Raw genomic sequence first — 12,658 nt, forward strand, 5'->3', positions numbered from 1 at the left:
TCTCCCTGTTGACCTTCCACATGAGTGAAATGGGTATGTGAAGCTTATTTACTGCAGTGTTGTTGGTAATGGCCTGTAATTGGAAACAACATAAATATCCATCCATGAAGGGCAGATTGAAAAAACTAAAACACAGAATGTGTTTATAGAACATTGTATATTTATTCTTACAGGTTCAAACTTCAGTCACCTTCAAAGTACTCTCCATATGATGCAATATACCTATTGAGAAATTGTTTCCACTGTTCAAAACAGTTTTTTAATTTGTTGATTCTGATGCCTTTTAGTGCTTCTGCCATTTTTCGTTTCACCTCTTCCACAGTGGCACAATGTCTCCTTTTGAGGATCTTTTCATCCAGGGAAACAAAAGAAAGTCACTTAGGGCCTGATTGGGTGAATAGGGGTCGTGACATTTTTTGGTCAAAAACTGCTGAACACACCTGTGTGGGCAGGTGCGCTTGTAAATCACCCATCGTGAAATGGAAAAACATGTTGAAAGAATCTTCCAAAATAATTCACTGACTCCGAATGCAGCCTCTCACAACAACGCCAGCTGGTACACTGACACTGATGGGTTCCTAGGAACACTCACCTAGCGGTGGAAGCCTATATACTACAAGGGGCATGCTCTCCAGAAGAAAATTCTGGGTTTGTGGGTCCCCCTCATCTATATAATGAGGATGACTTTTAAACTACATTGAAGAGAATATAAGGAGATGGGTTACTGGAGGCAATTGTGTCCTTGGTCATGGAGGATGGTCTAGAAAACACACTAGGTCTTTTTACTGTCCACCCCCCACAACTGTGCACTGCAAGTCGTCAGCCTCGCCCTTCCCAGAAGGCAGAAGACTTCAATACTAGGAAGCTGAACAATTCTCCTTTCCATTGGGAACCTGTTTTTCTCTGTTCTCCTTCTGTGTAGCAAAGCAAAGGACCTGTTATTTGAGGACTCGAGGCTGAACGGGACTCGGTACATTGTGTTCGCTGCACCTCCCTAACAAGTCTGCACCGGCTGAGCGTGAACTGGGAGGAGTGCGTGGTGAAGTGTTACTTCAGGAAGTTCCTGAACTTACTCTCCACATAAGTTTGGCTCTCAGTGAAGATGACATTGACCTCATGAACTGCTTGTGCATATTTAAAACTTCCTGGGAAGCAAGACCATCATGAAGAAGTTTCCAGTTATTATGTTAACCAAGTTATAATGATGAGTAGTACCTTGAACATATTTTTCTTCATATTCCATCTGCCTCTTCTACCAGTGGACGGTGCCCTGGTGAAGGGCAGGAATGGAACAGAAATTCAATAAATATTTCTAAGTAAATAATATGAAATTAGTACTTGGATTTGACCCTTAAAGAGAGGTTCTTAGAGAGAGATAGTTCTCATCCAATTCACCACTTGTTATCTCTGTAACACTGAACAGATCATTTACGTTTTCTTTTCCTCCCTTTTAAAAACAGTTTTGACACATTTAAGCAGACAAATGTCAAGAATAATAAAAATGAATGTCTATCTACCCCCAAGTTTTATAAAATTTTGCTATTTTGTCAAATGTGATGGAGCGGGTCACATGTGTCCACCAAAGCCTATTTCATTGTCTGCTTCCCCGGCACAAAAGGACCGCTCGCCTACTTTGCAGTTAGATTGGTTCCATGAGACTGGTTGTGCCTTAGGGTGTAAGCAGGTGTGGTGTGGGTTACTTCCAGGGTCAGCAGAGAGTGACTGAATTCTCTGTGCTCTCTTCCCCTGTCATAGAGACCATGGGGCCATGTTTTAAAATGGTGTTCTCAAAAGATTTACCCTGGCTGGTGTAGCTCAGAGGATTGAGTGCGGGCCTGTGAACCAGATGATTGTGGTTCAATTCCCAGTCAGGGCACATGCCTGGGTTGCAGGCCAGTTCCCAGGAGCGGACACACGAGAGGCAACCATACATTGATATTTCTCTCCCTCTCTTCTTCCCTCCCCCTCTAAAGATAAAGAAATAAAATCTTAAAAAAACCAAATAAACTAATTAAAAAAAAAGATTCTGGAACCTCAGCAGCCTATTGCTAGATGGATCAGTGTTTGAGAATTTCCCTTGATCTATCCAGATCATCATCAACACTGAGTTTTGTCAGTTTTTAAAACTTTTTTTGCCAACAGTGAAATCACTGTTTTAATTTGTATTTTGCTTATGATTATAAGTGACACTGGGCATCTTTTCAAACGCTTGACTGTCACTTGGGTTCTTCTTCCGTGCCTGCCTGTTCATATCTTTCACCATGGTGGTGGCGGTGTCCGTTATCCTGGTGTTTTATAGGGATACTTTCCTTACAGAGTGGGCAAAAGTATGTTATGGCTGTTCATATGAAAAATAATACAATCATTAATAATAATATAAGAATAAAGTCTGTGTTTTGTGTACTCACAACTGTAAACCTACTTTTGCCTGCTCCTGTATTTTGGAAACAAATCTTTTATCAGTTATATTCAGTGCAAACACTTTTTCCAAATCTGTAGTCTATATTTTTACTTCGTTTAAAGTATCTTTGATGTATAATTTAAATTCATCAGTCTCATTCCTCTGCGCGCGCGCGTGTGTGTGTGTGTGTGTGTGTGTGTGTGGTGTAATGTAAGAACACTGGGTCCTAGCAGCCAGCCAGCACTGACCGCCAGGCCCGAGAGTGAGATCAGCTTGGACCCTGAAGGTACAGGTTGGCGGTCTTCTGGCTACCCTACCTCCGTGACCCCAGCTAGGCCTGGAAAAAAGAAGCCTTGGTCACCAACACGCAGGACTGTGAGACACACTATCACATCGACATTTAATTTGCCACGTGTGGGGTGGGCTGTCACCCAGGAGAAGAGGTCTGATGGACTGCTCTTCGGAGACATCCAAACAGCTTCTTCACAGGGGCTGCGGAGAAAAGGGACTTCTGTCCAAACATATTAGTTCACTGTGCAGTCAGTAGGTCTATTTTCTGGACTACATACCACTCCAGGGACAAGAGTGCTCATTTCCAGTTCAGTGTTTGGAACTTTTGAGAAACAATGTCTCACTGTCACTCTGCTGTTTTATGACCCCATATTCTGGGGATACTCAGGCTGGGATATCACAGGACCAAATACTTATTCACACAACACATCTGCTTACCACATTTGTTACCAGATAATGTTATCATTTATTATTCATCTCTTCTACTGGGGTATTACAGAGATTCATGAAAATATCATCTTGATAGATTTCGAGTTACTCAGAACATCTTTCCATAAAGAAAAAAATTGAGAAACAAATGGCCAATACAAATACTAAGGGTTGCATAGACTTAATTCATAGTTTAAAAAAATGCAATTTCGAGCAATGAGTTTCCAGGGCTGCCATGTATAGCTGTTCAGTTTAAGCATTGTGCAAAGTTGACCGGCCAAGGGGAGAGTGAGGCGGAAATAGAGTTCTGAATGGCAAATTCCAAAAGGGAAGATGTTGGTTAAAAGGTACAAACTTCCAGGTATAAGGTGAATTTGTTCTGGGGATCTAATGTACAATATGGTGGTTACAGTTAACAATACTGTATTAAATAGTTAAAAGTTGTTAAGAGAGTACATCTTAAATGTTTTCACCACACACAAAAAAATACAGTAATTTTGTGATGTGATGGAGTTGTTAGCTAACAGCTATGGCCATCATCATTTTGTAATATGCAAGTGTGTCAAATCAACACGTTGTATACCTCAAACTTACACAATGTTCTGTGTTAATTATATCTAAAAAGCTTGGGGGGAAAGGAGGTTTTGGGGAACCAGCTCAGAGACTGAGATAAGTGTCCTGAAAGTTTAGTACTTGGAGAGCAAGGTTGGGGCTGACACCTGTGGACACAAAGGGAAGGAATCAGCATTGGGCAGGGAGGAGGCAGACAGTGAAAGAGACTCCGCACAGGCCTCCACTAAGCCTGTTGGGATCTCTGGAGCTGGGATGGCCCTTCACAGTTGCCCTGCATCGGGGCAAGAGGACCAAGCCTTGATGTACCCTGGCATCCATATGTCAATGGATGAGGAAGAGGACATGACCTGGGGAGACGGCACTCTTAGTCTGGGTCATTTCTGGAGAGGACTGTCTCCCATCACCCAAGGGAGTAAGTCCTTCAGTTCTGAAGGGGGTACTGCTTGGCACATTTAGCACCGCTTCTCTAGCAAAGCCAGCTGTCTGTCATTCTGTCCAATGACACTTTAAATTTGTCAGTGAAAGCCCAGTTAATCCTTTCAATGAAAACAGATACAGCTAAGAACAGCGCTGGCTTTCAGCTTTTGCTCCTTACTCTGGACTCTGATATTAACATGTTGACCAACACTGTTTAATTGCTTGTCCCCCCAGGTGCTTAACTTCTTGCGTTAAACAAATTATAAAAGATAAAATGTCTTGTATATCAGAAGCATCACTGTTCTTTTTTTTACTTTCAATATTTTTCCTTTTGATATTATTGTTGTTGTTATTATTATTATTGGTTTCAGATGTAGATCATAGTGGTTAGAGAATCATGTACTTTGCAAAGTGTTCCCCTGATATTTTCAGTATTCACCTGGCAAACTGGCACCATACATAATTATCACAATAGTCACTGTTCACTTCTTTTAATAAAAAAAAAACGCTGCTTCCCTGCTTCTACCCTTTCACTGTTTAAGACTCATTGAAGTAGTTTTAAATCCTCTGGTTAATTTTCCATCTGCTCTTGGGAATTAAGAGAATACAGATTTTTTCCTTCTGTGTAGCACACAAATAAGAAATACTTTGCACAGAAGGCCTCATTCTTTAAATGAAATTATGTTTTTACTGAAGCTGAAGAAGCACCTCACCTTATAGTGCTTTTATATTAATAATTGAGCTAGCTTGTTTTGCCCCCTCACTAGGGTAATTTGAAAATAATTCAGTTGGCCTCATTTACAGGAATGTACCACATTGTAAATGAGTTTATCTGCAGAATCTGGATGCTATCAAAGCATAATGGAACATAACCTCCTTTGGAAAAGTAAATCACGCAGCTTGAGGGGAAGACAAAGGAAAGCCCTCTGGGAAAGAGCTAGTGCTTCTGAGTTTGTGGGTTTAGCAAGATTGGTCTGGGGTTGGATGGCAGTAATACTTGGCTTCAAAGCAGTCTTGATCCTTCAGTAATTCCCTAATCCCTGTTGTTATGTGAACCAGCAAACATTTGAAAGGCAAAGCTGGAGAGAAGACTTGGGGTGGTCTCCTGAGTGATGCAGAAAGGCTCAGTGGGTGCAAAGAACTTGCAGGATTCCACTTAAAGCTCACATTTGAGGACTTCAATGAATATTGATTAGAAGCAGCAAAATCTTCAAGTCTCAGTATAATTATTGGTGCTAACCACGGGCCACCAAAGTACTTCCATATTTTAGGAGGAGTCACAAAAAGGGGGAGATCTTCCACATTTAAAAAACATGTCTGAGCCCAGGCTGGTGTGACTCAGTGGATTGAGCACTGGCTTGTGAACCAAAGGATTGCCAGTTCAATTCCCAGTCTAGGGCACATGTCTGGGTTGTGGGCCAAGTCCCCATAGGGGGTGCATGAGAGGCAACCACACACTGATGTTTCTTTCCCTTCCCCTCTCTAAAAATAAATAAATAAAATCTTTAAAAAACATGTCTGAAATGCCACAGAATAGGACAGGCATTCTTAGAAGGCATTCTAAGACAACAGAGATAGAAAAGAGAACATCCCAGAAGTTTAAACGATGACACTGAGGTCTAAGTCAGAGGCCAACGCTAATACTACTTTATAAATTCTCTCTGTTAAAACAACAAAAAGGTGTTCCCTTGGGTAGAAAGACTCATAAGCTCTCGGCCTAGTTAATAAAATGCAGGCTGAACTTCAGCCTCCCCCTGCTTCTTCAGGGGTGTGCCTTTGTGTGGTGCTTTCCGCAAGCCAAAGAGAAATCTGGAAACCAGAATTCCTGACTTGGTTGTTTTGGGAGTGAGGCGATTAAAGTCAGCACTGTTTGAAGAGAAAATAACTTTTCTAGCAATCAGGCATAGATCAGGGTAGATTAGACTTGGCAGAGAGGTCAGGGGTGGAAATCTGGGCAGTGCTGATCTAGGACATGTCTAGAGTAGAATAAGGAAGAGGGGCCAGAGAATGCCATCTCCGGGGTCAGGCTCTAGTAAAGGCCCCGAAAGGAGAATGGTGCCCAAAGGGTACCTGGGAACTGGTCAGCATCCTGGTCTGTATAATGCTGTGCTTTGATGCTGAAGCTTTTGTTCCAAAATTCTCTCACGCTGAAGTGGTTTATCTGAGCTGAGACATGGGGGAACTGAGTGGGGACGGAGGAATGGGAATTGGTCTTTGATAAGAAAACCAAAACAAAACCTCCACTTGATTTTGGGTGGTGACAATTAAGAATAAACTTGAATTTCACTAGATACGAAACAGGATATAAATTCTCAATCTATCCACTTCAGTCCAATGTTGTTTTTAAGCTCTGGGCAATGCCGTAAATTTGTATCAGTGTACTAGAAATATGTTACGTAGTTCAATTTAAGGTCGAGTGCGAATTTAAGGGAACACAGAAGGCATTCTATAACACTCAGCATCTAAGTATAATTGCCACTATTGCCTTCCAAGTAAAACAGTTTAAATTAAAAATATATATTTATGTAGCCATTGATCTCAGGGACTTTGAAATAACTAGTGAGATGCCATCCAAGTGTTTTTTATTTAACTGCCATTGGAACTTTTCATAATTTAAAAAATTTTATTAGGCAAATTTAAGGTATTTCACCTGATTACCAGGATTGACTATATTACATATGCATTTTCCAGTCAAAAGTACTCTGATATTAACTTTGCATTTCTTAGGGTTAAACTTTCAGTTTACTGAATTACTGAAAGGTTAGTCTGGTTTCCTTGAAGTCTGGTCCTTTTAAACCAAGCGATCTTTCAAGACGGCACTTGAAAACACAGACTCCGACAGCCCAGGGACAGAAGCGTTCTGGTCGGATGCGGCCCCACCGTGGGACGCTGAGGGAAACCGGCCACCAGGGCGACGCCACCCGTCACCAGAAGTAAAGGGGACTCCGGCAAGCCGAGGGGCAAGAGGTCCTTGCAGGGCCTTCTTTGCGCGAACCCGCGGGGAAGAGCACAGGAAGCGACACCCAGCCTCTCCTGTCGATTTTTCCGAATTCTCCAAGAAAAGTTCGGAGAGATGGGAGACGACGTCTGCAAAGAAAAAGTCAAAGTTCAAGGTATGACTGAGTGACCAAGCTCGCTGTGACAGGGAGATGAAAAATCACTTTCCTCCTAAAGGTGACAGGAGAGATGAAAGACCCCGATGCCCCTGAACGGCCTCCACCCGCCTGCTTCCCGTTCGGCTCTGAGCGTCACCCAAAGATCAAAAGCGAACTCCCCGGGGTATGGACTGGGGATACTGAAAAAAAAAAAAAAAAATCGGGTGAAATGTGGTCTGAACAGTCGGTCAAAGATAAGCAACCACGTGGAGAGAAAGCAGCGGAGCTAAGAGAGAAGTGGGAACACGACACCGCGGCGCACCGTGCGGAGCGGGAAGAGGCCCCTGGCAGGCCGAGGGGCTCCAAGCAGAAGAAGGAACCGCAAGATGAGGAGGAGGCGGAAGAGAAAGGGGAGGAGGAGGAGGAGGAGGACACAGATGAAGAATACCCGGCTCTCCCGCAGTGCCGTGTGTGGGGTCTGAGTGCTCCGGCAATGGCTTTGCTGAGAATGTGAGTTCAAGTGCAGCTCACTATCACAGTAGCTTCAAAAGCTGTCCCGATGTTTGTGGAGTGCATAAGATTCTTTGTAGAGAAAAATACTGTTTAAAAAAAGCAGGTTGTAGCTTTGTTGGGGGGGAGGCTACTACTTACAGTGAGATCGTAAGGCTTCTGATGTTAATGTTTCTAAATATGTAATGGGTCCTTTAATTTCTTGCATGTATGGTAGCACAACCAACTCTTAGGAATTAGTTTCAATAGTAAATTTTGGGTTTTTTGGAATGTTGCATTTTGTTTTTAAAAAATTTGTCATAAAATGATATATATTAAAAAATAAATGAGACATGTTCTGGGGTTAAAATGTTTGAGAAATACAAGATACTCAAAACACATTAGCCCATTAAAAGTTCTGTAGTAAGAGAAACTTAAACTTTATTTAACCAAGAGTTTCCCAGAGTTATATGGCTATAGTACTCCTTGTTGAAGTAAAATTTTGGTTGACCTAATATTGTTTCAATTATAGATTGTTGTATAACAAGCCTCACTAAAATTTAGTGCCGTAAGTGATCAGCAGTTGTTTATTTAGCTCACGAATGTGCAGTGTGTCCGGGGCTCTGGAGGGAAGACTTGGCTCTTCTCCACCTGATGTCATCTGGGGTCATTCATTCCCTAGAGGCTGGGAGAGAACTTCAGCGTGATGTACTCACGTGGCTGGTAGGTAGGAGCTGAACCAGGGCTGTGGGCCTGGGACCTGTGCTCCTTTCCACACAGGTCTCCCCACGTGGGCCTCTTCATGGGTTGTTCGGGCTTTCTCAGTGCATGGTGGCTAGTTTCCAAGACTGAGTGTCCCAAGTGACAGGAAGTGGAAACTGCCAATTTCTTAAGTAATGGGTCTGGAAACTGGGAGTGTCACTTCTGCCATGTCACATGGGTTAAGCAGTCATAGCTCCAGGATTCAAGGGGAGGGTTCGTAGACTGCTGCTCCCTCACTTCTTGACAGGATGAGTTTCAAAAAAAATGTAGTGGCTATATGTTGAAATTATACACACAGAAAAACATGCAAATCATAATCAGAGCAGTGTTTAGTGCATTTTTGCATAATAAACCCATCCATGTAATTAGCATCCAGAAGTGTCCCGCTATGTCCTCTTCTAGTCACCGTCCCCTCAAGGGTAGCCAATACCCTGATCTCTGATACTAAAGATTGGTACAGGGTTTGTCCACCTGAGCTGGATGATTCCTTGCTGGAGGTGGTGATGGGGAACTGTCTTGTGCACTGTAGGATGTTTAGCAGCATTCCTGGCCCCTGCCTACCAGATGCCATTAGCCCTGGCCCCCTCCACTTGTGACAACCAAAAAAATCTGCAGAAATTGCCAAATATCCCTGGTGGGGGGTGTGTGTGAGCAAATCACCCTAGTTGAGAATCACTGGGTTAGAAGATAACATCTGCCTTTTATTACTTGTCTACACCCCACTTAACTATCGAGAATATACATTCCAAGAGGCTGCAGGTTTTTTTGTTTGTTTTTTAAATATTTTGATTCTGACCCATTCTCCAGTCATCCCTACTGAGTTATACGGTAGGATACTGCCGAGCATACAGTACAAAATTGAGACCGTCTGTTAAGTGAAGAAATGCATAGGAGGTGGCAATTCTAGAAAGGTGAAGGGTCAACTCTGGAATATATATTTTTTATTCAGCTGAACCCCCGATTGCAAGTGATTGGTTCGTTTTTGTTGGAAATGGCCATTTTATAAAGTTCACATGGATTAGAAAGTCAATAATAGATATGGCTCTAGTAGGAACCTGTATTGGTTAATTTTCTCCTGCAGCAGCATGAAAACTGAGCCACAGAAAGAGAAAAGAGAAAAGGCTGATTTCCCAGACAGACAGGCAGTGTCGCAAACATCAGTTTCTGACTGTGGCAGCTTTGTGAAACAGGAATGTGCAGTAATAAAGTTTTCATTAAAAACCTGCTGCTCGGAAAGATGAGAAGAATTAAAGGAGGGCACACAGTGCAATATACAGATCTTGTATCCTAGCAACACATGCTTGAAACCTATAAGGTCCTGTCAGCTAATGTCACCCTCATAATTGAATAAAAAATTGAAAAAAAAAATAGAGTTAAGGAGGAAGATTATAAGACGGCAGTAAGAACCTGTTATTTCCTTGCAGGGAAAACTCGAACATTTCTTTCGGAAGATAGTCTCTGACACTACTCTGAAAATGTCCTCCACCCTCTCCAACCCCAGGGCATGTGTCGGGCTTTCCTATGTTAAGGTAAATTTCTGGAGGGTTATTCCAATAATAGTTTTCGGTAGAAGCAGGATTCTCAGTGAATTTCGATACACAAGTCCTCCTTTTTTGAAATGCCTGACTGAATTGATTTACTCTTCAGTCACAGTTGCGTCCGAAAAAATGGACACAGTTACTAGTATGTGTGTAAGAAACAAAAGTTAGGGGCACAATGAAAACAGAATATTACAGTTGCAAGGGCTCTTAGAGGTCATACTGAAGAAGCAATCTACTACCAAAATTGTCCCTTAGAAGATATCTTATTTTCTGGGTCATTTTGAATTGTTTCATCTCCCTGAAGCCATCTCTGTTAAAACTGAAAGTCAGAAAGTAGTGACTTGCCCAGAGAGCTAGTTAATGATGGACAAATAATTTTGAGTCAGTGCCCAAAACTATCACATCCAACTTGTTTTTCTTATAAAACAAAGATAGAATTTCAATACATAAAAGTATGGACAACAGAATAGCACAAAACTTTTATTAACTCTGAAGAGTTGGCTGCCTGACCACTGTACCTAGTTAATGTCTGAATGAAATAAATCCAACATTGACCACTCAAGTCCTTAAAGCTCAAAAGAAGTTACGGTATCTAGGTTTTTAAATTGCAGTGTGAGTGCCACTTGTAAAAGAAGTATGTCTGTACAGTTTTTGTTTTTCAGTTCCTCCAGATTTGAGTATGTTAAGTCTTGCCGTTACCACTGCCAAATGTTTATGACTCATCTCGGCTGAAGCAGCTAAGGATGAGGAGAGGGTGGGAGTGAGAGTGTAATAATTCTGTGTGACGCAGAAAAGGACATGAAGTCAAAGGGAGGATATTTTTAGATTTTCTTTTTGAAACAAAAATAGTTTACTAGGTGATTTGTTTACTTTTAAAATAGGAAAAAAAATGACCAAAAATCCCATTTGGAATTTTCTGAATGACACACAATCCTATTTCAGGAGTATAATTGTCATGATTACAGGTTACTTTTTAAAACTACCTGAAAAAATTCTTTCTAAAAATATGACTCCACAAGTATAGACAAATGTATTTCCACCACAGTCCTGGACACCAAAGGAATGTGCTACTTCCAAGTAACCTTCACAGTAGCATTTAAAAACTTACTAGTAAATTTGCTGCCTAAATTAGAAATAAGGAAGGGAAAAGAATTGATATGTAATTTGCATTGAGTAGGTATAAACTTCTTTCATTATTCAACACAAATGTATGGAATAGGAAGATGTGTGGCTAGATGCAGGGGTTGTAGGGATGAGCAAGACGGAGCCCCCGTCCTCAAAGTGGTCCCCGTCTATAGGGAGAAACACACATACCCTCACAATACACTCAGATATGGGTATGCCTACACACAAACATACCCTCAAATAGCCACATACACACATTCACACACATGTTCACACACAAACACACGACCCATATACTCCCACATGTTTACATACACTCACATACATGTTCACATATAAACACATACACCCATATAAATGCACACATACACACTTGGGAGGTAACAAAGGGAAGACAGTGAGTAGGGTATGTTTTCAAGTTAAGAAGGAAAGGAGAAAGAAACACCAGTGGGTGGCAACGACGCCGTGAGACAGTTATTTTACTACAGAAGCTCAGCAGGCTAAGGAGACCATCTCAGTTGTTCAGTGCTAAGGAATTGGGTTTTCCAAGGTGTGGATTCCAGTTTGAATCGGCCATGACTATCACTGAGTATCTCTGTCTCAGTTTTCCTTGCTTTTCTGGGGACTATCATAGTACCTACCTCATAAGGTTGATATGAGATTTCACTGAGACTTAAATGAAATGTGTGTGAACCATTTAGCATAGTGCTGGCTTGTAGTAAGCACTCAATATATATTCAGTTAAAAATTTGTTTAAAAGCCTCACCCAAAGATATATTTATTGATTTTTTTAAGAGAGAGAGGGAGAAACAATGGTTGGTTGCCTTTCATATGTGCCTCTAACAGGTTATTGAACCTGCAACCTAGGCATGTGACCTGACCAGGTACCACACCTGCAACCTTTTGGTGTACGGGACAACACTCCACCAACTGAGCCAGCTGGCCAGGGCAGTACATATTCAATTTTTAATTTTTAATGATATCCTTATTATTTTTACTGAAGGTTAGTCACCTGGCAAATTGTGAAGATAGTTCTCCCCTCACTAAACAGTTAGTGATCATGTCTTAAACTCTTTCAAAGGTGAGTGGAGCCAACAAATTGTGTAAAAAATGAATACTTTGCATGGTCACTGGTTAAACTTTACTTTTACAAATAATACAACCATATATATATCAGGGCCATTTCCCAGTGGGCTCCCAGGGCTCACTGGGGAAATCTGTATCTGTCTAAGTGATATCTCATTGGTATTATTAAATAATATCTATGGCTATAACATCATGGAAAAATGTAGAAGCTACTACTAACGCCATCACCATTTCACTGAAGTATGTCAGACTTGATCATCTAATTTATACAATACTACCAATGCCATTTGATGTTATTCACTGATGAGTCAATTCATAAAATAAGAAATAGAGGTGGCTAATATACATATGAAAAGATGTTACATCATTAACAATTAGAGAATTGTAAATGAGAGGTTATTTGGGGCTATCAGCTTGACAAAAATTAAAAACATGAGATAACCCTTGGT

Source organism: Artibeus jamaicensis, unplaced genomic scaffold (assembly GCF_021234435.1).
Source record: "Artibeus jamaicensis isolate MK-2021 breed Jamaican fruit bat unplaced genomic scaffold, CSHL_Jam_final contig_490, whole genome shotgun sequence".
NCBI lineage: Eukaryota > Metazoa > Chordata > Mammalia > Chiroptera > Phyllostomidae > Artibeus > Artibeus jamaicensis.